Consider the following 26900-nt stretch of genomic DNA (forward strand, 5'->3'; position numbering starts at 1 on the left):
TGGTTCTACTTCTCTGCAAAACAACATTTTTTATCCCAGGCCCTTGAATTACCTGTTTTACATACTGAACTGATCCCTTTAATTTGAGTGCACTTCTCAAACATGAATGCATGTTGCATACCAGATTCTAAAGACATTTTGTTTAGATTAGTGTAAGAGTTTTGCTGGCTAGGTACCTCTTGTTTTGTTTCTGTTCTTATCATATAAATACATATTTTAATTCTGTAGGGCTGGTCTTTTTTCAATGATTTAATCTATATGATTTTTTGATTGACTAAAGTATTCATTTTGATTTGCTCCAGTTATTTGGTTCTAAATGTCAATGTTTAGGGCATACAAAGGCATTTAAACGGATTTTATCTTCCCTTAAATGATCCTCTTGTTGGCCTTTGACCTGTACTACATTTGATACCCAAGCTCGCAAGAGGTTTCTGGGTTGCCCTATGTATTTTTTCAACATTTTTAAATGCTTTAGACATATAGTGCTACACCGTCACAGCCCACACGTCTTACCATTGGTTGGCTTTATTCACACTCTCATTTGTTGCTCCTTATTCCGTGTCTTTCCAAGTCTCAGCTTGCCGATCTTGCGCTTGTCCAGAGATATCCTGGAGCATATCCCTAATCCATCCGTCTGATTGGCTGACTTCTATACTTCTTGCAGCTAACTTCAAGGGACTTTTTTCTAGTTGGTCAAGCGCTTCGTGAGAGTGTATGCGGTTTCAGGCTCTCTCCACTTCTCCCTATGTGCTTCCTCCAAATGGCGACCCCTCCCCACACCCTGTATTGTGTACTTCTCCCCCACACCCATTCGCACTCCTTGTTGGTCTCACACTCATGTGCTTCTTGGTCTCTTGTGTGCTTTTTCCCCATGTTGTGTGCTTCCTTCTATGTGAGTTTGTTCCTTATGCTTCTTTCTATCCTTCATGTGATCATTTTCCCCTTCTCACACCCCCCGCTCCGCCCTTTCACACCTCGGTTACCCTCCACTCCCACAACTGCAGCCCTTTTTTTGTTTTAAACTTGTGCTTTCGTGCTAAAAGAAATGCACTCTCATACATGCATCAGCAAACATTATCATGTATGCCATTGGAAGTATGTGTCACTGTGCTTTTCTTATTTATTTTTGAAGCAACGCTGCCCAGCAGTGGAGCATCACCAAACAGCATTGGAAGAAAGGCCAATAGGTCCAAAGGCCAATGCTTGTTTTCGCAAGTGCGCACCAAAAAATGATCTGGACAGATTTACAACGGCTTGGAAGAAAGGTGGGGATGATCAAGTGAGGTTCAGTTTGGAGTCAGGGGGAAATCAGTGCAGTAGTATAATAAGGGGACACGGAGCTTTGCTGAAAAAGTTGGTCCTCATACTACTTTGAAACCAAAATTTGAGGAAACATCAAAATTGATTACAAAGAAAGAAAAATAGTGTCAGCCATAGTTAATCTGAGAAAACATAAGGAATTCTTAAACCTCAGCAATGAGACTGGACGAGAGTTGCTGAACATCAAATGGTGCATGGCCCATTACGTGGTTCGAAAACAATAAAGCGCATCGGTTTTCCAAACCTCGTCCGACAAAAAGAAAAAATCCTCGGGCCATTTAGCAAACAGCAAGCGCAACCCACATCCGGGGGCGAGGGGGATTGGGCTATAGCTATTATTCAATGAAATACAAATAAAATGGTCCGTTTGCCACAATTTCAGAACAAAAACACAAAAAAGCTGCAAATATCCCTCAAAGGTTAATGATGTCATTCACTATTCCAAAGGCAATCTGATATGTAATTCCTAGTGATGTCATTTGTGCTGTCTTGAGCAGTGCATTTGGGCACCCTGTAACTGAGCAGCTCCTTATACGAAGAGGATGAGCTTCCTTAAACCAGTGGTCGAAGGAATTAAGGGAGAGGCCTATTAGGAATGAAAAGCATATCCTTATTTTAAGTTCGCAAGAACAGTTCCCCTAATTTTTGTTAAAGAAAACAACCGTTCCTGGACGGTTAATGCCGAACTGGGGGTACCTCTGGCATAAAATGACATGCGCATGTTGTAGGACTTGCATTTTTCTTGTCATAAAATACAAGAGAATTATTGATGCAATGGTCTCCCCCAAATGGTCAACGAGAGGAAACAGCAATTTGGCAGTGTCTAATTAGAATAGAAACAAGCATTGGCATAGCCAATAGGTCTCGCATCTGGGTCCTTATAAGTGTTTAACCATGCAACATTTAAATACTTATAAGGTCCCAAAAGCGAGACCTATTGGCTATGCCAATGCTTGTTTATTGTACTCCCGGTACCCTGTTTCTTGGCTAGTGGGTCACTCCCAATTATTGCATACCTAATAGAGAGTGCCGAAGGGGGGAATGAACATCACTTTGGTGGAAAATGGCCACTTCCATTAGCAGAAGAAAGCAGTACTTTAATTGGGCTGGTACTGCCCGGTATGAAGTACTGGCACTTTTTTGTTTTGAGAGGGAGAGTACCGGCACTTTTAAAGAGAGACCTAATACTTTTAATTGGAGAGTACCTGCACTTCTCAGAAACAAGCAGGTACGCTGGTACAGAGTACCTGCACTTCTATGTTTCCATTTCAAGCACTGGAAGAATGACCTGTGGCTGTCCACACACCTTTCGACCTGTGTGTTTCAAGGAGCAGACCTGGGTCGTCCCAGTCCATAGGCCAGTGGGGGTCCACTGTATGTCCAGGAGGGCCAGGTATGGATCAGGATAGTTACTTAGGATAAATGGCATTTAATTCATCTAAACGGAACTCATGCAGCAACTGGTTGTCAAGAAAATCTGCCACGGATCTGCAGTCCGCCAGGAACTTAGGACACCCCTAGTTTATATACAGCGCAAACTCAACACGAGGTATGGGAGCGCTTTACATTAGTACTAGTTATATTACACAAGAACACATTCTTTCTTGGTAGGCACGAGGAAATCAAGTGATTTGCCCAGGATCACAGGATGTTGAGACGAGACTCGAACCTGGTTCTCCAGTTATAAAGTCGTCAGCTCTGGCCTTTATTCCACATCCTTGCTTTAACAGTTTGTGTATAACAGTATTCCAGGCTAAAAAAAACCTTCTGCGACCTATGCCGTTTAGTGTGAAAACTGGAGCCTTACAGAGAAATTAGATTGCAAACCAAAGTAATCAAGGAAGAATGGATTCTCCCAGCAGAAGGGGGTGGGGGCACTGCCTGGTATCTGGCTACTCTGTATGTGACAGCGCCGCAAGACTTGACATATATATAAATGCTGCAATACAATACAACTTTTCCACCACAGCGCGTCCGTTCTCAGTATATGCGATATGGAATCATGAATATTTAATAATGTCCGCATCATTGTGCACTGTATCTAGTTACAACCTAACCTGTGCCGGATGATTCACCTACCATATTGCTGACCCCCTGGGGCATAGGCTGAAGTAATCTGTGCAAGCGTGAGGGATAGCTCTGCTGTTTGTGATGTGATTCGTGTAGAATGTATTCACAGCCTCATGTCAGCTCCCCTCTGTACCAGTGAGCCAGGGCTGTGTCCACCCGGTCAACGATCCTGTTGTCTGGATAGTTTCCAAGCATCTTCCTGAATGTTTGTTGTCTAGGAAGAGATGGTGAAACATCTGCTGATAGCTCTGCTGTCTCATGAATCCAAGGCACAACCCGTCACTTCTGTGGATCCGGGATGCACAATCTGTGTTCATTGGATCATCATCTTCGCCGCCCCAGGTATCAGAGAGCATTTTTCGTACATTTTCATTAGATAGCTCTGCTGTCTCGTGTCTCAGACCGCACAAGCTGTACGCACTTGGAGTAGTAGCTTCATAGTGTGAAAATCTGGCTGCACCATCTGTGAACAGTTCGGGTTACTTCTGCAGTGTAACGTGTCAGCTTTAACAATCTGCGCTAGTTGTTGGGGGAGCAATGCTGTCTGGGGCACCGGCCTTAACACTGTGTGCACACATATAGGATAGCTCTGTTGTCTGGTGCACTAGCCTTTACACTGTGCGCACACATATGGGATAGCTCTGTTGTCTGGGGCACTAGACTTTACACTATGTGCACACATATGGGGTAGCTCTGTTGTCCGGGGCCCTGGCCTTTACACTGTGTTCACACACATGGGGTAGCTCAGTTGTCTGGGGCACCGGCCTTTACAATATGTGCGTACATGTGGGATAGCTCTGTTGTCTGGGGCAACGGCCTATACACTGTGTGCACAAATATGGGGTAGCTCTGTTGTCCGGGGCACTGGCCTTTACACTGTGTGCACACATATGGGATAGCTCTGTTGTCCGGGGCCCCGGCCTTTACACTGTGTGCACACATATTGGGTAGCTCTGTTGTCCAGGGCCCCGGCCTTTACACTGTGTGCTAACACACGGGGTAGCTCTGTTATCCGGGCACACCACTTTACCTCCTGCGAATGGAACTATAAACTTGTGCAATGTAAGCTGGTAAAAAATAACTATACAGTGACCGGTCCCAATCACTTCCTTCCGACTCATCGCCGCATCCTTTTCGTGTACCAGCAAAAGCCACTGACCGCCCGAACTCCCAGGTACTTAGAAGAGTGGGTGACGGCTGTGACCTGTTGCGCCTTGCCAATGCACGTGCCCCCTCGAAGCGCTGCTCACGGCAGACCTGAGGGGTTGCTGTATATCCAGTGTCTCATGTCCGTAATGCTTCTGCTCCAAAAACATTGCAATCCTTGCTATACGGAGCTCATATATTCAAAGGAGATGCAATCTATTAAAGCGGGAGCAGACTTGGCCAGAATGTCCGTTTTCCCACTCATCTAAAATGCGTGATCGTGTGCAAATCGCTGTTTAGGGTCATGCTCCCAGAAGGTGACGCTGTGGCCAAACTACTGAGCGGTGCCACGTTGCAAACCAGCACAAGCGCACTCCTCGCGTGTCGGGAGGGAAGGGGGGGAGCCTGCGTGATTCCCAAGGCGCTATGATTGCGACCATATGGCGCTACCATATGGCGCCGCACGCTCCTGCAAGGGAATCGCAAGCAATGCAACGCGTGCATGTTTTTGCCCCCAAAGCTGTGCCGATGGCATTAGGTCTCTCTCCTATACAGCACATGCGCGCTGCGTAGGCAAGACCTAAAAAGATTGCAATTTTCTCCTAAATTAATTATATAACAGCAACAGCGCTACAACGACTACGTGGCAGACCACTTAGAAAAAAAATATAGGATTTGTACGTGGATCAGAATGCAAAACTGTATACCACAGAGTCTACGGTACAACCCCGTTCACGCCTGCGCTGTCTGCTTTCGCTTTTCTGTCTCACTTTAAATTAATATTATTGTCTCTTGTCAAAGGAATGACTCGCAGCTAACCTCTTCCCACCTGCATTCTTTGAGGAACTCCAATGCTTCATAGCATAGTCTGCTTCTCAATTACATTAAGACATTCTCAATTACATTTTAATCTGGAATCTTGACCATTGACCTAAAAACGTCCAACATCAAAACTTTGGTAAAATAACCTGGACTTGGTATGAATTACCCTGAGAATTACCAACCAGGTAGAGCTCACAGTATATCTATTACACAATGCCTTTTCCAGAATTCTGAGCCAGTTTCCTTCCTTATTGTAAAGCCGAACAGCCTCTCAGACACCTGGATTGTTCTTGAAACTCATGCAGGTCGAACCATATGTGCTATTTTTATTCGTATGTACCCAGATGTAGCAGTCACCATGGTACATAATATATAACTTTATAGATAGCTACTGAATAAAGGAAATGTTTTTGGCCAAGGGCTTGTGCGTGACACACAGTAGACAAGGTCAGACTGGCCATGTCCCTGAGAATCCCAATCCAACCACAGTTACAGCATCTACATGTTTATGTTATGTATGGCTGCCCTATTTCATCTCCCTTCTCTGGTGAGTTGTGAAGTGGTAGAAGAGTCGTGGAGGAACCATGCATAGCTCCTCTGCCAGAGCCCCTGTCCATAGCTAGTGTACTGCCACCAACCCACCCCTCTCTAGGTATACCATCTCTCTCCCACCCAAATGAAAAAGAAAACATACCTGGGACCCTGCCATCCTTAGGATTACCAACCCCTACCCAATATTAACCCAAAAACATAGCTGTGTCCTGTCACCCTCGACACCACCACCCTACATCATTCACCTCCGAGGCCACACATTTTTACAAAATAATGTCCTCTTCATCCCGTCCACATCACTCTCTTTGCTGATTCTCCACACCTGTCCAAATAGATGCCCCCTTCCCTGCCACCACACTCAGCGTCTTCAGTCCACAGCCCAGCGGTAGCCACGGCCCCAGCTCTTCATGGCGGAGGAAGTCGGTGCTCCGTTGAAAGGCGGTCCCAGAGCCCTGCCCATGCAGCTATACAATCCCTGGCAAAATGGGTCAGCAGAAAGTGATGGCTGCCAGGCAATGTGGCAGCTTGAACATGCAGCAGGCACTGCAGAGACGGGAGAAGCAGGGGAGTCCAGCAGCCATCATTCCTCTGCTTCAAATGGGGTCTCAGCAGACTCAGGTGGGCGGGGCAAAACAGGGAAGCAAGCACTTCCCCACATCGCACAGTGGGAGACGACGTTTGCTACATTTGTTTGACGCAGCAGTGAATGACCAGATTTCAAATCGGAGTAGGACACTGGCACTCTATGAGAGCCAAGCATAACAATAATATGAATAGCTTGTTTTGTATATTGTGATACATTAATGATACTTTACTTTTCTAGACCTCTGAAGGATGAAAGGTTGACAGGGCTCCAAATTAAGACCTAAAGGTCCCAGCAGAGTTGAGGAAAGAGTTTATCATCTTGTGCGTCATCCACCTCTCCTTCGGCATCTCTTGAAGAATAGCATATAAGACGAGGAGGCCTCTGGCTCATTACTACACTCATTTCAGAATATGCCCAAATCACCTCTTCCCCCTTACCCCTCCTACCTGCGCCCTATTCTGTCCTTCAAGGGTCTGCGATTGATCCTCACGCCACTTTTATTTTGCCCTCAGACATTATTAGTTCAACTATGCAGATGACAATAAAATCATCTAGAAATTTAAACAATAACGTGGGTATTTGCACGCTAGGCCCACGTCATTGTGCAGTTGAAGACTGAAGGACCAGGACACATCTGAAATCAACCAGTAAAAAGACAGACATCCTGTAACGCAGCACTGGCCTTATGTCGAACTGGTCATGGTTTTTCAGGGATGGAGAAATAAAGATCACACTTCAGGTCACTTGTAATTAGTGTCTGGGTCGGTCTGTGGTGAGCTAAGTTGCATGTATTTATCAATTTGCGCGCCTTGGTCATTGCAGGGGCCACTGGAGTCAAGGGCCCACTTCTAATGAGGGCAGCAGTAGTTTAGTTCTACTTCCACCCCCTGAGTCTCCTCAGGAAGATATTCACTTTCCTCAGCTTTCTATATAGAGTGCGGCCTGCTATCACACTTGTACTTTCTCGTCAGTACTATGCGTACATACTTTATGTCTGCTGTCTTATTTGTGATGTTTGCAGAAATGAAGGGTCCAATGTCCAGAAGCCACGGTGAAAAGTAGCGTGTGCAAACTGCACTTCAAACGGTTTGCGACCCAGTCTGCATTTTGCAGGCAATTAATGTGCTAACCTGTGACCTGGCAGAACGAGAATTCACAGGGAGTGACAAACCCTCCTGTCTAATGAATAGTGAGGAACTCCGCCATCTTATGTAGAAGGCCTGCAAACCGGCCTCCATCCTCACCGGTCGCTAAACATAAAAAATGGTCAGTCCGAATGAATGACAACAGTCAGCGTGCAATGGACACCTGGGCTACCATAAGATCCACGCAATACAAACCACCACAATTCTCACCACAAAACACTCCTCTAGGGCGCTCGACCTCGGGACCTGGGGATCTGGGATCGAGTCTCGGTATCGACGCCAAAACCTCCTGTGATTCTGGGCAAATCACTTAATCTCCCCGTGCCTAAAATGAAAGTGTGTCCTCATGTAACGTTACTGGAAAAATATGTAAAGCGCTCTGATATCTGACATGGTCAGCGACTAGCTGCCGCCTCCCCCCCAAACCGGCACCCAACACCTAGAAACGTGGACACGAGACTTCTTTACTTTTTGGAAGGCGGGCGCTAGTCGCCCGGCCGTATTTATTAAGATATGAAATTAAAAAAGGTTTTTAATTGCATGATCAACAATTTATACAAAAATCAGCAGGACATTAGATACAAGTTTTCCAACAAGTTTGAGAGCCTGACCTTAACAAAAACTCTAATACATGTTGTTTCCTAACCGAGTCTAACATCCTCATCTTGATTTTTGTACATTTCTGGCCATATGGCAAGGTCACTACCGGTGTCAGGTCCTACAAGCTGCGCCTCCCCTAGAGACGTGCGCATGCGCAGTGTTACCCCGGGAATTGCCCGGTCTACGCCCTGAACTCCATTTACCCACTAAAGGAGGGCCCTTACTCTGCGCCATCCGGTGACGTCATGAGTATACGCGCGCGGGGTGGCTACCAGCCTAAGGAAAGCGTGAACTACTCCTACCCGCGCTCCTTTGCAGCATGAATTACCTTGCCCCTGGAGTTCTAGGAGTGGCCCGCAGGCCCCTCCCCCTGGGCGGGAACCTCCATAGGATGATGCCCGCCCCCTCAGACCTCAAATATGTGCTCACCGATAATGACCTTACCGCCACAGGCCAGCATTGTTAACCGACGATCTGGCCTCCCCCCTCTAGCCCCTACCTAAGGAACCCTCCTACTTGCAAATCCCTCTAACCAGGCCCAGATATTGTCAGACCACAAGACATTCCCTTCCTCATTTAAGTGAACTCCGTCCCTCAAGTAATACCTGTCGCCCCAGATACACCCATGAGGTATTGACTGTAACAGGGGGGCTCGAAACAACTTATCCAACCGTGTGTTGATCCTCTTTACCGAGTGATTCAACGCCCTGACCGAATCCCCCCCCCGCCACTGTAATCGGGGTATGAGTTGCGACCATACTAGCGTGCAACCCGGGCAGGTCCTGGCCATCCACCCCGCCGTTGAGATAATCTCCTCGATCAGAATGCGCCTTCCCAGTGTGGCCAAATCATTCTCCCCCAGGTGAAGTATCACCACTGACGGGGGAGATTGCCGGCGCGCTAAAAGCCCCTGGAAGAAGCCCCTAAACTGGTTGAGACACAACCCCCCTCTCCCGAAGAACGTGATGTCCAACCCTAGTTGTGCCGCCCTTTTCCCCCTGTCACCTGACATAAATACACATTCTGCTCGTCTTACATATGAGTGACCCACAATCCAAACACTTTTCTTCATTGTTTCCTGGCTGCAGCTCCGTGCTGATGTATGTTGTTGGTGCCCGACGAAAAATTCCTCCCCTGCGTAACAGGTCTGAGAAACTGTAAGAGAGCGGAAACAAACCAAGCGTGAGCGCCATGTAATCACAACATGTCAATTCGTACTTAACGTTTGTAGCATTCTGAGGACCATCTCCCAATTGTCTTCACTCTCTCCACTGGAAGGCCCCCCGCCACCGCCTCAGTTGCTGCCCCAATCCTAAAGGAATGAGAGCCAAACTCTTTAGGGTCAAGACCTGCTTTTCTGACCACCATCTCCAATACCCTCCTGAATTGATACCTGGTCAAGGGATTACCGTCGGCATGACAGAGCAGTGCCCTGCCCGCTGTGCCCACCAGCAGCCCGTGCAATAATTCCACGTGCCTCACTGGGCAGCAAGGGTTGGCGGGGGCCCGTTGGAGGACTATGGTGTGGCCCCTAGACTCCTGGTCGGTCTTTGACTTCTGAATAGTCACCCACATGGTGTCCTCCCTTATCGTCACACTAGCCCTTTGCAAGCCGCCCAGTAGGTCTGACTTGGAACCTGCCACAAGTTCGCTAATTCTCAGTGCCCCATAGAATGCCAAGGAGAATGCTGCCTTAAAAAGAAGCACCTCCCACTCCGAGCTACAAACCGTGTCCAGCGCGCCCAGTAAATCTGTCAGCCGCGCTAATCCTATGGGCTTTCTCTTATCTTTATGATGGCCCTGAATACGGCGCCAACCCCTCAAAGCCTTACGCACCATAAAGGTATTAGTGGGATCACGCAAGCCCCTAGCTTGAGCGTAGAATGATACCGCTGCCCTATGTCTGTTTGCAGCTGCCACCGAGCACCCCTCCTTATGCATCCATTCTAGATAGGCCGCAAAGCCATCCTCCTGCGCCCATAGCACCTCCCATTGTTGCCCCAAAAAAGAACAGTAAGACAAAAACGCCCCTTCGTAAGCCGTCTTGGTCCTGGGGGCTAGGCTAGCGACCACGAGGTCCTGTAATCTGGGGCACCAATCTGCCAAAGTACTGCTGGGAAGTGCGCTGGCGAGGGGTCTGCTGTAGGAAGATGCTCCCTGAAAACCTGCATTTTGAAGCGAGAGAGGGAGTCAGCTGCATTGTTCAGAACACCAGGGACATGTTTGGCCTTAAAAATGACATTCCATTTAAGGCACTGCAAAACAATTTCTTTGATCAGACGAAGTATGAAAGGACACCGTGCTCCCTGCTGGTTTATGCATTCCACTACTGTCATGTTGTCTGACCAAAACACCACTGATTGATTACATAGGTATTTGGGCCAGACCATCAATGCCACCCATATTGGGAAGAGTTCCAGGAAGCCAATATTGGTGGTCAGACCCCATGTTCTCCATACCTCCGGCCACTGTTGAGCGACCCACCTGTTCCCTAGGATGGCGCCAAAGCCCACACTACCGGCGGCATCAGTCCACAGGCCCAAGTCTGCTGATGTTGTGAGCGGGCCGGGCCAGACCACCCTGCCGTTAAAATCCTCCAGGAATGCCATCCATATAAGCATATCCTGGCGAATTTCAGACGATAGCCGAGTGCGGTGGTGTTTCTCCCTCAGCCCCTTCATTGCTTTAGCAATGGAGCGAGAGAAAGGGCGAGCCATGGGGATGATCCTCAGTGCGAAGTTCAACTGCCCTACCACCTCCTGTAATTGCTGCAGGGTGACCTTATCTTTCCGTAGGCATAAACGTAGCGCTGTTTTGAATTTGTCCACCTTGTCCCTAGGCAATCTAAAACATCCCTCCACTGAATCAATCTCAATGCCGAGGAATTCTAAGCAGGTGGTCGGGCCAACAGTCTTCCCGGGCGCAAGCGGGACCCCAAAAGCCCGCATGAGCACGCAAAATTCCTGCAATGCTAGTGCACACTCCTGAGATCCCGCCGTACCCAGGAAGAGGAAATCATCCAAATAATGCATGACCTGCTGGTGGCCCGTCGCTTGTCTCATGGCCCATTCAAGAAAGGAGCTAAACATCTCAAAGTAAGCACAAGATATAGAACAACCCATGGGCATGCATTTATCCATGTAGAACATATCCCCAAAGGTGAAGCCTAAGAGATGTTGATCCGCTGGGTGTACCGGGAGGAGGCGAAAGGCTGATTCTATGTCTGATTTCGCCATCAGCGCCCCGGGTCCCGTGGCCTGTAATAAGTTAACAGCCTGATCAAAAGAGGCGTACTTAACACTACAGATACCCTCGTCAATGGCATCATTCAGTGACGTCCCCCTAGGTGCTGACAGGTTGTGGATCAATCTGAATTGCCCTTTCTCTTTTTTGGGGACAACTCCTAATGGGGAACACACAAAATTGGGTACCGGCACTTCAGTGAAAGGGCCAGCTATCCTGCCTAAAGATAGCTCCTTGTCAATTTTGGCGGCCACCACAGCCGGATTGTGCTTTACTGACAATTGGTTTCTACAGTGCGCGCTGCCTGTGTATCCTGCCGCAGGGATCCTAAAGCCTTTAGAAAAACCTTCTTGAAGTAGGGTGGCCGATGTGTGGTCCGGGTATCTGTTCAACCATGGAATCATTGCCACCACATCCACTGGCGTGGAGGGGCCTAACCGGTTCGTCCTACAGTGGCTTTCCCCTACCCCTCTGTCCCGGGTTCCCATGCTTGGACCTACAGGCAGTTTCTGGATGCGAGGGGTGACCACAGGAGGAACAGGCATGTCTAAACTTACACGCGCCCCTTGTGCAGGTGCGCCTATTAAAATCCCAGCACACCCCTTTTTTCTCTGTCCCACCGGCCCTAAACTTCCCAGGGACCTCACTCGTTTGGGGGGGCCGAAAGGGCTGTTGGGGTCTAGCGGAGAACACTTTGACTGAACCGGAGAACTGAGGGGGCGGTGCGTTATCAGAGAACTGTTTATGCCATGACATGGAATCCACCGTGTCCCATGCCAATGATCTATTAAATTCCAATGCCTTCCTGAAATTCAAATCATACCCTTTCCATGCATCGCCAGAATATTGTTCACTCCACCCCACAATCCTGCTCGAATAGCATGCCAGTGGCGCCTGTAAATCTGGAGGTCGTTCAGCCTTAATAGCAGTGAATACAGCCCAAGCCTTAATCCAGTTGATCAGTGTTTCCTCTACCCTAAATCTAGCACACTGCACCCTCCATTCACTTGGGTGCATCCACTCCTTCAGTGTTTTTGCATGCTCCATTTCCCTATTATCTAATAACAAAGAATAAATATATACATATTTAGCTGCCCAAACCATCTCCTTCACAGCTAACGACACATGTTGAGCCAAATTCTCACTCCTGGAAGGTAGAACACCGTCCCCCAAGAGCGGCAATGCCACTTCCTTACCAAGTGCGGGCACCAGGGCAGGCTGCCCATTGGCTCCATCCGGCTGGGGAAGACTTGGACCTGTAAGGGGAGAAGATACTGGCAATGCAACACTGTCGGCGACCGCTGCTGATTTGATCTTTTCTACAAACCTCGCCTCCTCTACTGCATGATCTGCAGAATTTGGGAAAGCTCCCCCTTTTTGGAGCCAGGGCATCAACGCCGTTATCTGTGACAACAATTCAGGGGGCATTGAATCTAAATTCCCGCCTGGAACCACAGGTACCACTGGGGTTATGCCCAATGGTACTGGCGCAGCAGGCAAGGCGGGTGCCGGTTGTGGCAAGCCTTCAGCCGGGGTTGTGGGCCCCGGTGAGGGAGCTGACCCTGGCGGTACTGCAGGCACCGGCACGACGGGGGCTGGGGGTATAGGCATAGGTATAATAGGGGGTGGGATGACCGCCGGCGGCACGGCAGGTACCGGCTCTACTGGCCCTGGGGCGGGGGCAGCATACCTGGGTTTTTTGGCCTTAGACTTCCCAGGTGGGGTAACAAAATCCCCCCTTGGCAATGGTGCCGCCTTTTGGCGGATAGGCCTACCCGATGGGCCAGGGGCGTCCCCATCCCTCCCATTAATCCGGGCTTCCAGCTCATCAACCTTCCCTAGCCGCTGTTTAATTTCACCCATTTCCCGCATCATGGCCCGCATCATCGCCTCCATCTTGGACCCACCTTTTCCACCCCGTGGTCCCGGCATGATAAAACTTGACAAACCAACTAGCTACTCTCCTAGCGTCAGAACTGGCCAACCTTGTGTACCTTTCAGATGGAGGGTCACCAGGGGGCTTTCAGCACCATGCAACGGCGACCGCAACACTAGCGGCTTGTCCGCTTATGTAAGGGGTGAGCAAACCTAATGTAGACCCACCCGGCGGCCACCAGGAGCGATGAATGCCGGCCCCCCGTACCCCTCTTACCGACCAGTCCGTGCACTCGCCGGCGATAACGGTCTGTGATCACGTCCCCCACCAGGCTGCGCGTTTACTCTCCTTGCGTCCTCTCTGAAGGATGAATTGGACCAATAACGTCGCTAAAAGCCTGGAATAGAAAATTGCATTAACACCGTGTGATAAAGCAGCGGCAAATTTCAGGAAAGCTCAGTTCAAATACAATGGAGGCCTGAACCCCCTTGTCAACTCTTTTCTCGGATGAGCCCAACTGAGGTTCGTTTTGCTCAGGAACCGGAAACCCACACTCCCTTCAGGACCGAATAATTACAGCCCAACAATGCCACCACTTCTTCCCTCAACTGCTCAGTTGGTAGCGGTCACAATCGCAAAAAACAATGGCCGCCTTAAAACAATTATAAAACCTCAATTCACTATAATCCGGGTACCACTTAGTGTCAAACAGTCCTGAATAATAGTTATCACAGGGCACTTCACTTTATCCCTTAAAACAGTGATGAAAAGAAAACAGGACAAAACGGCTTAAGAAATAATCAACTCGCTTTTTCTACACTTTGTACACTTTACACGAGGGGTCTCCCCTCCAGGCGCTGCCCTGGTCGACCCTGCTTCGCGCCCCTCAGCGAATTGTGCTAGTGAGCGCTAAACAATTGCTTTATATTGAGCTTCAACATACAGCGCTAGTAATAATAATCCCCCCTTTGCACGTTTGCAAAACTGCTTTTTTTTAAAATGAGCATCAACATTCGTCGCTTATAATAATAATCCCTTTGCAAAGCGCACACTCAGCCGTAGGGCGGTCGGGAAGCTTAAGCGAGCTCTTGCCCACAGTTACAATCCAGCAGGTTGTTCCACAAAATTAGGCAGCACCTATGCGCCCTGTTCCGACAAACCCCCCCCAGCCCCGCACAATACCTCACGAGGCCTCAAGCGGCCTCTACCACGCTCCGAAAAAACAGCCTCTCGCCCTTGTTGCTCCGCGACCGGCGAAGCGATGGTCCCGGCAGCTCTCAGCTCCTAGGATGCGGTGCGGCTGGCTCAGCGCGGCTTGGGTAGCAAACGCCGGACGTCCCAGGCCTAGAAAGAAAGCGATATTCAAAGAGTTTCCCGCGCTGAATCTTGATCCGCCGACAAGAATCGCACCAAAACCGCTCTCTCCCGCCTATAGACCGAGGTCCTGTAAAACAAAGCAAGAAATCGTTAAAAAACAAAGAAGCCCAGAGCGCGGGGCACACCGTACTGTGAGGGAGCGTCCAGGGACAAAGGGGTCTCCTGGGCGCTCCCCACCTCTTTATTCCCGAGGGGCCAGGCGGGGGGGGGGGCACGCCCCCCCGGCCCGCCCCTCCTGTAGCCCGCCCCCCCTGACCCGGACCTTTTACCTTGTATCCGGGTCAGGGAGGCCTCCAGCCAATCTGTGGTGGGTCGCGCCCCCCAGGGCCCGCCCCCACCACCGAGAGACACAACAGGGGAAAGTGGGGGAGACGGTCGCCGCGCCGCCATGCGTGCGGGGGGGCCGAGGGCCCCCCCTTTTCATTCGGTTCGGGTCTAGTTCGCGCTATATAAAACTCTGCAAAAAAAAAAAAAAAAAATTCTCAAGGAGAAAGCTATCGCAAAAGGACAACCCTCTCTTTGCGAATCAGTTACCAACTCCAATCTCAGGTCAGTGACTGAGCAAAGTTTTACACAATTGTATCATAGCATTCTGAATCGCAAATGGGAAGCGTTTTCACACCCCTCTCCCTATTTGCAATTTGGAAATGGGTCACAAAAGTTACTTTGCAACTCGGAAACTCTTTTCCAACAAGCAGAGTAGTATGCATATATCAAAATATTCCGTTGTGATCATAAAGCTCATGATACCGTGAATCGCAGACTTTGCCACCACAAAATATCGCGCCCTCACTTCTATCACTACAGAAAAAATGTCAAGGTAGGCAATTTACGTAATGGCCTGCCTAGAAGCACATATTTTCACAAAAAGTGCCTGTTTTCAGCCAAACTCAAAATGGCATTTGTGTGCAGAAATGCTGAGAATGGCAAGACATATGGATAAATACACCAGAGCGGCTGCTGTTCAGCCTGGCTAAACTTAATGGAGTAGAGGAGAGTGTAGTGTCGTAGAGTAGAATGGCATAGAGTGTTTTGTATTGGAGTGGCATAGAGTGGAGACGTGGGGTGAACAGTGGAGTGGCATAGAGTAGAGTGCATTAGCACAGAGTGTGCAGAGTGAAGTGGCGTAGGGTGCAGCAGCATAGAATTCAGCAGAGCACAATGCAGCGCCGTAGGATGCAGTGGCATAGGTTAGAGTGTTGCATAGTAGAGTGCAGTGGTGCAGAGTGCAGTGCCGCAGAGTGGCACAGAGTACAGTGGAATAGAGTGAAGTGGTGCAGAGTAGAGAGGCACAGAGGTACGAGTTACTTACCTTCGGTAATGATGTATCAGGTAGAGACGATTCTAGCCGCAGATTCCTTAACGTAGAATTACCCCCAGGTGTGAGACTGGATCCGGAAAACTCTTTTTTGCCACAGCATCCCTGGGCACCGGGGGGACAGCTTCACGTGACTCCACCCAGGCGTCGTCCGCGTACGTGACTTCAGCGAGGTCACATAAGTCTCACCCCGGCGCACCTACGTCAGTTTTCTTTGTAGAAATTTTCCGCGCCACAACGTGGAGCCATCAGACAAACTGTGGGAGCATGAGAACAGTGTGCGAAAGAGCAGAAAAAGTGGAAAAAGGAATGGTGACGAACAACACCATAAGGTGCAGTGCCAACACTGCTGCACCCAAAGGCAGGGAAAGAAGAAAAAACAGAGCATAGCCTTGAGCAGCCACCCTGCCAGCATGGAGACAGTCCCCCACGAGGTAAGGAACAATTGCAAAATGTCAGGACATGTAGCCGGAGCATAACCCCAACCAAGAACAACGAAGGGGGAACCAGTTCCAAGACAAACAGAGAACGACAAACCTCCAAGGCAACCCCAGCACAGAGTGTGACAGTCCCCCAAAGGAACAAGGGCAAGGCGTGGCCAGATGACCCCAACCCAGAGGTTAGCAGAGGGGCCAGGAACCTTAGTAACATGAGGGAGGGAAGGGAGGGACGAGAGGAAAGGCAAGCCTCAACCATGGAGCAACCAGAGCAGAGGGGTACAGGAGTACCCATAGACCCAACCTCCAAAGTGCCAAAGAGGAGGAAAGGAACAAGAACAAGACAAATGATCATGTCAAAAGAACGAAAGAATGCACTCACAGAAGACCTAGCCACCCACCAGGAAGCGAGTGCAGAAGCCAAAGGTGGGATAAGAAGGAATCTGCGCTAGAATCGTCTCTACCAGATACATCGTTACCAAAGGTAACTCGTACATCTGATAGAGACTACTAGCCACAGATTCCTTAACGTAGAATAGATACCCTAGCCATACTCTGGGGAAGGAGGGTCTGCGAAAGGATTCCGCCAGCCTGGACCTAACAAAGGGTCCCACAGGGGACCAGTCCAACGGACAGGGCGCGGAGCCCCGTCCCCCAGGCATGGGGAAATCCCACAAGCAGAACACCACCCACCTCCAGAGGGGTGAGGGAAGAAGAAAGGAGAAAGAGAAGGCCTGTTCACCCTCAACAGAGGAAACCAGGGCAAGGGCAGGGAAGGCCGAAGCACCACATGCCCCTACAAGGCAACAGAACCTCCAGCCAATGCAAAGGCAAGGAAAAGGAAGACGAGTCCACCACCGTCGGAAGTCAACAGACCAGACAGAGCGGCGTCGGCAGAAATAAGCAGCCGGAAGCAGAAAGAACAGCCCGGGTTCCCCCGGAAGGCCGGGCAGGTTACTCCTAAAGAAGGAAAGAAAAAAAGAAAAACCATCACAGCCTCGAGGACAGTAGTATGAATGCGAGAGAATGCCCGGACACACCACCACTGACAATCCAGCAAGGGATCTGCATCAGCAACATACATAAACACCAGGGAGAGCAGAGGCCCGAAGGTGACCACAACTCCCTAGCACAGTGCAAGCTATATAAAAGCTACCACTACCCCACATAGGGTACGTTAAGTCCCAAGACATGGGAACCCTCTTTGGAAGAAACTTCCGCAGCAGAGGACAACCAAAAGAGCCACAGGGAAAAACAACCCCCGCAGAAGGCTTGTCAAGCAGCCCAAGAGAACAGAAGGCCTAACCTCAGGGCCAATCTGTGCAGATAACTCAAGCAAAAAACATACAGTCAACAAGGGCCGTCCAGCAGCCAACAAAGCCACAGTCTGAGCAAGGAGGACTCAAGTGGCCATAAAACACACAGAACAACAAGGGCGACTAGCCCAAAAGGAGGTCCAAGAACCAGATCAACCACCAGTCACTGAGGGGGAGAAGAAGAAGGAGGAGGAGGAGGAGGAGGAGGAAGAGGAGGACGAAGCCTCGCCAAGAACCTCTGGATGGCCGAGTCTGCCGGGGCATGGAATAACAGAGTGCCATCGAAGGGAAGATCAACCAGCCGTTCCCTAACATTTTCCGGGAACACACTGTCCCGAAGCCAAGCATGGCGGCGAAGGCAAGCCAAAGAGGCCATGGCATGACCCAGCACAACGATATGTCCAGAGCGGAGCGAAGAAAAAAACGGCGCTAGCTCCTGGCCATGTAACGTGCCACAAGTCAACCTGATCAGTCTCCTGTGAAGCAGCGGACCCCAAAGACTCGGCCGAGTCCCACAAACAAGAGGTGGCCCTAGCCAACATACATATGGTGTTAATGGCCCGCAGAGCAGCGCTGGTCGAGGCGAACATGTTGCGTCCTCAAGAGTCCAGCCAGCGGGCCTTCCGGGACGGTGGAGCCAATAGTGGCGGCAGAGAGGGAAAGGCAGTCCGCAAAAGTACACTGGAGGCAGAGGGGTGGAGAGAAAGACACGCCGGGTCACGCGGTGCTGGAAGGTGCCGGTGCAGGAGGTGTTGGGGCACCGGGTCCCCTGTGGCAGGAAGCCCCCAAGTCCCCATCAGGGAAGAAAGGAGCGATCCCTCAAAGGAAAGAGCCACCGGATCACCCATGTGCAAAATACCCACGGCCGTGGACACAGCACGAGTGAAGGCCGCACCCACCTCCGTAGGGCGCCGCTGTGGGGAAAGCAGCTCCTCTGTGGGCGACGGCTGCAAACTAAGGCGGCCGTCCCCGAAGCCAAGCGGGGCGGGCAAAGGCCAGACCTGAAAAGTAGAAGGATGGACCGAGGAGTGGGGAACCTGTTGCTCTTCCGGCGATAACCGTGGTCTCGGGAATGGCGAGGAGCCGCCTTTTGATGACGCCGGGGAAAAAGCCACCACGCGGTGGACCGGCTCCGGTGAGGATGACACCAGCAGGCACCCACCCCCCGGAGAAGAGGGAGCATCCAAAGACGAGTCAGTGGCTCGACGCCAATCCGGCGCCATAGAGTCCACAGCCTGAGGCAGGACGTCATCAACGTCAGGCGCCAGGACAGGCCTCCCCCACATCGTACAGCGCCGGGGACCGGAGCTGAACCGTAGCCGAAGTGGCTAAGGGGCGGCACCGACTCGACCTCCAATGAGGCAGCTGCCTGCATGGAGGGACGAGAGGGACCTGGGGTGTATGAAGGAGCCCTCCGCCAGCCTCGACCCAGAATGGGACGTAGGGGGTCCGCAGACCCATGTGGCGCCACCAAGGCCAATTCAACCTCCAACGAGTCAGCCGCCTGCGTGGAGGGACGAGAGGGGCCCGGAGGGGGATGAGGGGTCCCCTTCCAGCCTCAACCCAAAGCGGGACGAGGGGGATCCGTCAACACCTCCGGCGCCGTAGAGGCATCACCTCAGCCGTAGACAAGGTCGCCGCCTGTCCAGAGGGCCGAGAGGGGCTCGGGGAAGCGACCCGAGCCCCAGCGACCTCCCTCGACACCACAGGGACTCCCTCAGGAGTTTGCGGCAGAGCATAGGCGCCGTGGTCCGAAGGAGGGACCGCCGAAGGGCCGCACCCAAACGGCACCACAGCCTCCAAGCCTGGAGCCGAACCAGTCGGCGCCGGGGCCAGAGCCGCTGGCGACGACGCAGAGGGCCCCGCACAGTGCAAGGGATCTGCCGACGACCCAGGAGGGGAAGGAGGAGGAGGAGAAGCCAGCGAGGCCTGCAAAGCTGCCGCATATGTCTCCATCTGGGTTCTCGACGCCCCCTCACCGTGAAACGGTGGATAGGAGGACGAGACGCAGAGAGCCACCCCGACAACTGGCCGGAAGCCAGCCCCCGTGGACAAACTTCGACACCTACCCACCGGGGAGCGACGCTGGTGTGGCATAGGAGAGGGATGAGGACGACGACGGCGGCCGCTTCGAAAACCTTCCGCTGAAGCTGAGTGAGGGGAAGAAGCCGACCTGGAGAGACGTGCCGAGAGCAGTTTTATCCGGCACTCCCTCCGCGACTTCGGCTTCAACTGTTGGCACGCCTCACAATCAATGGAGCCGTGATCGTCCCCTAAACACCACATGCAAATGAGGTGAGGGTCCGTTGCCGACATAAGGCGCCACACGACGTACAAGACTTAAAGACCGAAGGCATTCGCACACTGTTTCACTCAGATAACCACAAAAGTGAAAGACAAAGGGGCCTAAACAGGCCTGGAGCATATACCGGATCAGCGTTGCACGCGGAAAAGGAAAAAACTGATGTAGGCGCGCCGGGGTGGGACTTATGTGACCTCGCTGACGTCACGTACGCGGCCGACGCCTGGGCGAGTTTAAATCTCGTTCTCTTGTAGTAGCTAGGTTCTATAAAACGAAGTAGCATTTGACGAGATTGTGGGCCTAATAAAAGAGAGAAGATATCAGGGCTTTCATATGAAGGTGGAGTTCCACCAATTGAAAAGTATTTAAGATTTTGTATAAGGCATGCCAAATAATAGAGTGCAAAGTTCGGGACTCCCCAGCCCCCCCTTAAAATTGGTAAAGTCATAAATTTGGATGCTCTCCGTGTTGCTTTCCCACTCCACAGAAATCGATCAGTTATAGATTGCAATTTTTTTAACTCTAGTGTGGGTATTTCCAGTGGTATTGCTCGGAAATAATATAAAACTTTCGGAAGAATAGTCATTTTAAGGACATTACGTCTCCCTACTAGCAATAGGTGTAGGCATTCTATTTTATCAAGTTGATTTTTTACTGACGCTAATATATCAGCCCAGTTTGACAAAACTAACTGTTGAGGTATGAGTCTAATTTTAATACCTAAGTATTTGGCTTCGATAGAAACCCTACTATCGTTAATACATAGGCATGGTGAGCAAATAATCTGTGTTTTTTGGCTATTAAGTTTGTATCCGGACACATTACCGAACAAACCTGTAAGGTTTTCTATTGCAATTAGAGCAGATTCCGGCTCCGAGGTTACCACTGCAATATCGTCTGCGTACGCTAACACCTTTATATCGCCTCCTGGTAGAACCATAGATTGGATTTGTTGAGATGACATTAATGCCTTTAACCCCTTCCACGCTCATGACGAGCTGGGCTCGTCATGAAGCAGGGCGCTCACACGCTCATGACGAGCCCAGCTCGTCATGAATGCACTGAATCCCCCATACCCCCAGCACAGCAGGGGAATGTGCTGAGCGGCGAAGGTGTTAACAAGGGTTCTATATAAATAGCAAATAATAATGGTGAGCAAGGACACCCCTGACGTGTTCCCTGCGTGATATTAACCGCCGTAGATTCTTGTCCAGATATACAAATCTTAGCCCTCGGGTGTCTATACACAATTTGTAGTGAAGATATAAGTCGTGTACCAAATCCCATTTTCCCCATAACTGCCCACAGAAATGCCCATGAGACACGGTCGAATGCTTTTTCAGCATCTAGAAGTACCACTCCGACGTCTTTATGTTGCGCAGTGGCATAGTCTAGTGTTGCGATAACCCGGTGTATATGATTAATAGTGCCGCGTTCCGGAAGAAAGCCATGTTGTTGTTGAGAAACTAAGGTTGGAACAATTTGGCTCAGTCGATTGGCGAAGATTTTAGAGTACAGTTTTGCGTCCGCATTTATGAGGGAGATTGGGCGATACGAGCCTGGTAGGTGCAAAGGTTTGTCTTTTTTATGAAATACAACTATGCTGGCATCTTCCCACGATGGTGGAGGGTGGCCCTTTTGAGCTTCTAGAAACGTTGCAAGCATGTCTGTTTTTATTATAGGGAATAGGATTTTGTAAATTTCTAGTGGAAGTGTATCAGGACCAGAGGCCTTCCCCAGGGCTAATTCTTTCAGAGAGATCTCAAGTTCTTCAATTGTGATAGGAAGCTCTAATTGTTCCTGCTGTGCTAAATTTAGATGGGGCAATTCCAAATTATCTATGTATTGATTAAGTAATTCAGGAGAGGAATCTTCTTGAGTATAAAGAGTTGTATAGTATTCATAAAACACTTGAAGTATCTCCTCTGGTGATTCTACACAAATTCCCTGATTATTTTCTATAGAATTTATGCGCTGCGTATTCTGTCTCCCGCGCATTCTCTGTGCTAAACATCTGCCTACGTTTTCCCCATATTCATATCTCTCTGCGCGGAACACCTTATATTGTAATGCTATGTCCTGACTCCAGATCCCATTTATCTTTGCTTTATATTTCGCGACTTCATTTTGTGATGTTTCACTATTACGTTGTAATCTAATATCATGGATTAAATCAAACTCTGCATTAGCTAAATCTCGTGTTAATTCTATCATTATATTTTTCCTTTTCTTCTGTATACTCCAGTTATAGCTAGAGGTTTCGCCCCGTAGCCCTGCCTTGAAGCAATCCCATACCATTGCATAAGATGTAGAGGCTCTGTTATGCTCAAAAAATTGCAGGGTCCAGTCCTTAATTTGATTCACATACATTTCATCTAGTAGCAATTTCTTATTAAAAGTGAAACGTCTATGTGTTCTATGTGTATTCGATATAGGTAAGTCGATAACGATTGGAGCATGATCTGAGGTGATGCGTGGTTTAACAGACATATTGGATCCTTGTGCTAAATTTCTAGGTATAAAAATATAATCTATTCGAACAAATTTCTTATGTGGTGAAGAAAAAAAAGTATATCCAGGATCTTTCAAATGGGTCACAGGCCATCCATCGATCAACCCGTGTTGGGATAAGAGTTGACGTAATGCCTTAAAAACCTTGGGTTTCCTACCTAAATATCTAGTAAAGTTTGGGTCCCATGTATGCAATTCCCCATGGATATTGAAATCGCCCAATAGGAATAATGAAGTGCTCCACAGGGCTAGTTCTACATTTAAATATTCTATTACTGAGATGTCATCCACATTAGATCCGTATACTGTACAAATCGTTGTAAGAACATTGCCAATCACGCATTCTACAATTGCCCACCGACCAAGACTATCTACTTTAACCTTCCCCGTCGTGATTACAGAACGTTGACCTAAAATAGCCACTCCTCTATTCATAGTTGATTGTTGCGAGGCAGCCAGCACTATAAATCCAAGATCAGTTAATACTTGTCTTTTCACCCATGATATATGCGTCTCTTGTATGCATATTATATCAGGTGTTGAGGGAGGGTTTTGGGGAGGAAGGGCTGCTCAAGGGGGTGTGTGTGGGGGGAAAAAGGGGGGAAAAACTCAGTCAAAATCATGGAAAATTATGCTGAATTAAATAGCTGTTTTGATGTTGGTGGAATGGTACAATGCTATAAATGCTATAAATTAACATTCGCAAGGAACTTCTATTATTTTCATGGCAAACTCTAATTTTCGAATATGTTCTTTTAATGTATGTGGTCTTAATAATGTGCAAAAGCGTAAACGTGTGATGCATGAAATTCGGTTAATAGCAACATATCTTCAATTGAAATTGCCATTACACGCGCGGCGCTGTTCAAGATGTTGGCGCTGCCGCGTTTCCTGTATGTAGTGGAAAACACCCCAGTCCTGATCCCGCCGTCCTATTTCCGGAGGGTGACGGCTTTGGTGACCGAATTGCTATGGGGCGAACGTCCGCCCAGAATAGCGCACGTTAAACTCAATCGTGGGTGGTATGATGGGGGTATAGCCTTACCGAATATGGAGCTTTACTACTGGGCATCACAGCTCAAAGTTATTAATTCTTGGATACATGCCCCTCAGGATGACCCGGCATACTTCTCAGACAGAACGCAACTGGGAACTCACAGCTTACTGGCCCCGCTTTACACGCCTCACCTCGTGAAGACACTACTTGGCCCGACTAGGCACACAGTCGTCCTATGGCACAGGGCACTGACACGGCTTAAATGGAAGGGCGTCATAACCAAACTCACTCCACTGTGGGACACTAAACGACTTGGTTGCCTCAGGTCCAGTAAGGGCTTTACCCAGTGGGACACTATTGGCATCTCGACGGTGGGAGACCTTTGGACCTCTGCTGGCATGATCCCTTTTCAACACTTGCAACAACAGTATGCACTGAGCTCTACTGAAACTTACAGGTATATACAAATACGTCATGCACTTATGACGGTCATTGAGCCGGGATCCATAGTACCGGAGTCCTCGCCTCTGGAGGACAGACTTCTCACGGACTACATGCTGACACGAGCGACATCACTCACATACCGTAAGTTGTTGAACAATTTACCCGATCCCCTACAGCGACTGAAAGAGAGGTGGGAATCTGAGTTAGGCTCCCTGGATGAGACTGAATGGAATACCGCCCTAGCGTCGCCGCGAGAGGCGGGTGTGTCAGCCCGGTTCAGGTTGATACAACTTAAAGTACTGCATAGGGTCTATTACACCAGGACCGCACTGCACAAAATGCACAGGGCGGAGACCCCGTTTTGCCTTAGAGGGTGTGGGGAGGAGGGTACTTTGCTACACACGCTCTGGGACTGTCCGAGTGTCTCGCCCTACTGGCAGCAGGTCATGCGCACCATTTCCCAGGCCCTTGACACATCACTAACCCCGAACCCTCGCTTGTGTCTTCTGCACATATGGGAAGGGACAGATCTGGCACGTCGGAAACAGCAATGGGTCACGATCGGAACTATGGTGGCCAAACGCGACATCGCACAAAGGTGGGGAGTAGCCGAAATACCTACGTTGGCTTTGTGGTGTAGAACTATGGACAGGCTAATGATGACTGAACGTGCTGTGTACAAAATGAGGGCTAACCCACGCAAATGGAATGCACTTTGGATGGCGTGGAATAAATATAGGGGGGGATCTGTGCGAACCACTATCAGAGGATGAGGGCGACAGCTCGGACGATGACGAAGAGCTGGAGGGTTAGGCCTGTGGGTGGAGGGCGGTTGGCCAATGGGGATAAGGGGCTTTTGAGTTTTAGTTCCGTTAGTGCACTCCTGTGACGGGGGTGTGTTTGCATCATAGGTAGCTGGGCATAGCCTACGACATTGGGGATGTTTACATTGATGATCTATATCTATCCTTCTCAGCAGGAGTCTAATGTTTGAGTTGTGTGCTTTTTGAAGTTCCAGAACAAAAAATATATAAGACGATGTAGTACTTTCTGATGTATTCTTTTTGCCTGATGTCACACTCTACACGTTTGCTGCCGGACCGGAAGGTTGTCGGCTAAATAGCTGTGTTATGTTACACCACTGTGACTGCTAATAAGTTCATTATTTTTGTAATGTTTTCAGACTATTGTGGATCTGGCAACTGTCAATAAAGTCTTACCAAAAAAAAAAGAAAAAAAAAAAAAGAAATTGCCATTACATTTGCACAGACATACAGTTTCACTTATGAAAGTATACTGGCGCACAGTCAATGTCTGGAAATGTCATCACCTAAGGCCATATATATCATCATCACCATTTGCGATTTCTAAATAGCGATTTTTAAGGAATCGCTATTTAGAAATTGCAAAATGGTATGTATGTAGCAAATCGCTATTTTCAATTATTCCTTATTTGCGAATTCGCAATTTGCGAATTCGCAAATAAGGAATAATTTCCCATTCATTTCTATGGGCCAGGAGGCCCATAGAAATGACTGTGAAATAATTCTCAATTTGCGAATTCGCAATTTGCTAATCGCAATTTGAGAATTATTTCAAGGGTGCAGGGGTGTCTCAACGACACCCTGCTGCACCTCTGAAAATTACATGTGTGTGCATATGGCGCACATACATGCTCAATGGGCACGTATGTGCGTCATATGCCACCCTCACAAATGCACAATTGTACATATTTACAAGAAATCGCAAATTACCACGAACTACAAGTTGGTGGTAATTTGCGATTTCTAAACCTGAATTCGCAATTTTGAAAAGCTTCATACATAGCATTTAAGGAATCGCAAATTTGCGATTCCTTAAATGCTTAAGCAAAATAAGGAATCGCAATTTTTTGCGATTCCTTATTTTGCTAATTTTTCATACATTTCAAAATCGGAAAAAAGGCCGTTTGTGATTCGCTAAGGCCGAAATTCTGCAAATTTCGGCCTTAACAAATCGTAAAAGGCTTGATACATACGGCCCCTAGTGTATTGATTTGTTGTGATGGGTTTAAAATATTTGTTTCCACCACACTTCAGAATTACCACAATATGCGCTTCATTTGAGCTTTTCTAATTCTCAAATATCTGCACAGTTCATTTACAGACATTTATATTTTGTTATATGGTAGAAAAAAACTTCCCTCAAGCACTGCCTGGAGCCAGCATGATTGTCACACAAATCCTCTCACTTTGAAGTCAGAGAAAGTAAAGTAAACACCAAGCTCCCTGGAAGAGAGAGCCGGACATTTGACCTCTGTGTTTGAATGTACAGCAAATGTGACAAGATGAAAACAAGATTTATAGGCCTGTTTAAAGAAACTGAGCACTGGAGGGAGAATACAGTAACTAGGGTTTGGGAAAGGGAAGGAATGAACTCGAGCTGGACAGCCTAAAAGATATAGAGCCAGGAAATAGAAAGCAAAAAAATGTGAGTAACAAACCACAAAGCCAATAGTAAACAAGGGGTGGATTGCATTCCCACTGAAGTTTTCTGAGTGTCCCCAAGACGTTGTTAGCAAACCACTTCGACCTGAAATGGAAGATCTAGTGCACATATGAAATATACAGCAAAGTCCACTAGTTTGGCTAGCGAGCGAGAGAACACCTGGAAGAAAAGGGTGTTTTAGGGGGAGATTTCCCTGAAAGTATAAATAGGGAGAAATGAGACAAAGCGTAAAATGTCTAATGCCTAAAAATAAAAAAATGATGAAAACATAACTGTTTTATTATCAAGTACTTATCACCTCTTTTAAAAACTGGAACCCACAAACCAAACATGTGAAGTGCAATCTCACTT

The 26900-nt window shown here is 48.8% G+C and overlaps 1 protein-coding gene across 1 annotated transcript in view; it reads right to left on the reverse strand.

The window, feature by feature from the left end:
• SLC41A2 (solute carrier family 41 member 2) overlaps positions 1–26900 on the reverse strand; it is a 397409-nt gene that overhangs the window by 118634 nt on the left and 251875 nt on the right. The window lies entirely within an intron of this gene.

The sequence above is a fragment of the Lissotriton helveticus genome, chromosome 1_1 (genome assembly GCF_964261635.1).
Source record: "Lissotriton helveticus chromosome 1_1, aLisHel1.1, whole genome shotgun sequence".
Classification (NCBI taxonomy): domain Eukaryota; kingdom Metazoa; phylum Chordata; class Amphibia; order Caudata; family Salamandridae; genus Lissotriton; species Lissotriton helveticus.